The sequence below is a fragment of the Salvia splendens genome, chromosome 19 (assembly GCF_004379255.2).
Source record: "Salvia splendens isolate huo1 chromosome 19, SspV2, whole genome shotgun sequence".
Lineage (NCBI taxonomy): Eukaryota > Viridiplantae > Streptophyta > Magnoliopsida > Lamiales > Lamiaceae > Salvia > Salvia splendens.
The window spans coordinates 17,681,888-17,684,756 of NC_056050.1; the positions used below are offsets into that span (position 1 = coordinate 17,681,888).

At 35.5% G+C, this 2,869-nt stretch overlaps 1 long non-coding RNA gene across 1 annotated transcript; it reads left to right on the forward strand.

The window, feature by feature from the left end:
* The first annotated feature begins 1,895 nt into the window (after positions 1–1,895).
* LOC121779487 lies at positions 1,896–2,592 on the forward strand. The gene is made up of 2 exons (XR_006045826.1): positions 1,896–2,171; positions 2,275–2,592. It is a non-coding gene; the product is annotated as an uncharacterized LOC121779487 (long non-coding RNA).
* The last annotated feature ends 277 nt before the right edge of the window (positions 2,593–2,869 follow it).

The following is a 2,869-nucleotide window of genomic DNA, read 5'->3' on the forward strand; positions in this document are numbered from 1 at the left end:
AGGAATTGGGTGGATGTGGTATACCTTCAACAATAGATGGTCTATGGATTTGCTTTTAGTGACTTCTGTTTCGTCCTCTCTGTATTTGGGTTGCTGGTTTCTCTGCAGACGAGGAATCAAAACTCTTGCTTCAACACTCTGCCTTCGGCTGAGAATTGAGAGAAGACGGCTGGAGGAGCAGAATGGGGTATAGAAATACCGTGTCTTGCAGTTGCAGAGGAAATTGTGGTAACTGATTCTAAAAATAATTGGAATTATAGGCTGGTTGATTGTTTAGATTCGGAAGAGATTCACGGAGTGGGATACGATTTTTTTTAAACGTGGGAAAGGAGTGGGATACGTTTTTTTTTAAACGTGGGATTGACTAATTTTATTTCTTTGCAATTTTATTTGCAGATCACGGAGGAGGAAAATCTTATCACGGAGGAGGAAAATCTTTACCGGATATTTAATTAAAATTTGAAATTAATTAGATTGGTTTAATTTTCTTTGTATTTTATTTAAATTATGCAGCCCACAATTTATTTATCACGGACTGCATTTTTATATTATTTACTCAATTTAATTCACCGGAACACACACAGAATTGAGTCCAATAAATATTCCTCATGGACAGGAATTATATAAATTCACATTGTGATTTACTTCACAATTTCTAGCTATAATAATAAATTATCAATTATTCACAAGCATTTAATTTCACCCCTCATTAATTATTCAAAGCAGTCGCGTCACATATTCAACAAAGTTGACTCAGTCAAAAATTCAAATTCAAAATTAGGTCACGTAAAATATCCAACAACAATTCCACTTGATCATTAATCCACGGACTTCGCAACATTAAAAGCATTAAAAACAAGTACTTTAGGGTTCACAAATTAGGTTTGGAAAAACGGGGCGTTACAGGTGAAGTAAGTAACAAAACTTCCAACATCTTAATTTTTCAGCAACACCATCACTTTGTTTTTGGAGATGTTTGTTGGCCTAAAGTTGCATGTGTTTTTTAGGAAAAGTACAGAAAGAATGGACAAATTCCGGCTTTTGGTGACTGGGAAAATGCCAATGAGCTGCCCATAACCCAGTATTTCGACTGCGCTCGGCAGGCTGGCTTGCTCCGCTGCAGCTGCTCAGCCGAATGCAGCCGCCGTGACAGTGCCAATGCTCGTCCACTTTATACCGTTCCTCACCGCGAGGTTGGTTTCTCTTCTCTATCCTTTGCTCAACCTTTACGCCATAAAAACTAGAGTAGTGATATAGGGCAACCATTACTTAAATGCATAACTTTCACAATAAAGGCGTTTTGGTTCATAACACAAATTTGAAAACACTTAGTTAACTAAAATGGCATTATAATGAACTAAATATTTCATGGAATAAATAATTCACAATAATTTATAGTAAACTAAATCGCTCTTATAGTAAACTAAATTTTTGTTCTCTTGTTATGCATTTAAGATTAGTTATACTTTAATCATCTCCCGTATAAACTATACCAACATTCAAACAATCAAAATGCAGATACTTCATTTCCTCACCCAAATTTAAGATTAAGAAATATAGCTATAGATGGACATGGACTTATATTGATTGAACAATCAAAAATTTGGACTTGACAATTTAAACTTAGAACCAATAATTAGTCCCCTAACAAATAAAAATATGTCAAGTTAGAGTTTTTCTTGTTAAGTTTAGAGAAGAATGATTTGAAATACAAAAATAATTACTCCATATTTGTTAACTTGATAGTAAAATTGTTTAACAATGCCATTGTTCATGCTAGAATATGTGGATTTCATTGAATGGCCTTAAATTGGCTCTACAATGCCCACTTGCATATATGAAAATGGTAGGTAAGATTATAATGCTTCCACTCCAAAACCATCAATGTACATAGATGGCTCAATTGCTACGTCAAGAATAGAGCTGTCAAACCGACCCATGTTACTCGTGTGATGTTGCATTCTCTGCCTCTATCTCTGTCTCAGGCAAGAGGAGGAGTGAACAAGCAATCAAATGAGCAAATGAAGAAAGTTAAGGCTGGTGAGTTGATGATTGAACCAAGAAATCAGCATTTTGCTCACTCAAAACAGGAAAAATCCTCAGTTTCTGCTAAACCTGTAGATGAAGATCTCTACAAGATCCCTCCCGAGCTACTTCCAAATTCTAAACGAGTACGTTTTCGTTCCATTTTCTAACAATAAATAGATTATGCCAAGTTTAATTTGTAAGAAGAAGCACACGCCTCATACTCGTATTTACTTCTATCTGTTACAGAAAAAAATGATGGGGTTGTTCTTCAAATGCATGGTACCTCCTTGTGCAGATTGACTCAAGCCCAAGTAATTTTTATTGAATGGAGAAATTTAGACTCAACTACAAAAAGGTCGTATCGTCTCGTCTCTACAGTTTGCATAGAATGACTTGAGTATGTATGAATATCAAAAGAATTTATTACAATCACATTTCATTCATCATTGAATCTTGGTACCACAAATTTAGCTAAGTAAATTGTGCAAAGGCGGGGCCAATGTAGGTAAAGAGGCCTTTCTAGGTTGAGTTACAATTTATGAGAAACTGGTCCACAATTGTCAATGCTAGTGTTAGTGGCATCAAAATCACTTCATTCTTTATTCAACAACCTGTACTCTAAATTACTCTTACTACAATATACAAATGCTTAATTACCACATTTGGCGATTGGCACCGTTAGTGCTCAATATCCTGAGCATGGTGTTGCAGATGGAAGAGCACCTGTTCGAGTCACGCCTGAATATGCATATACATTGTATGCAAACATTCCGAGCCGTGTACATGAGATACTACTATACTTTAGAACCGAGGGAAATTAATAAATATAATGAAGACCGTA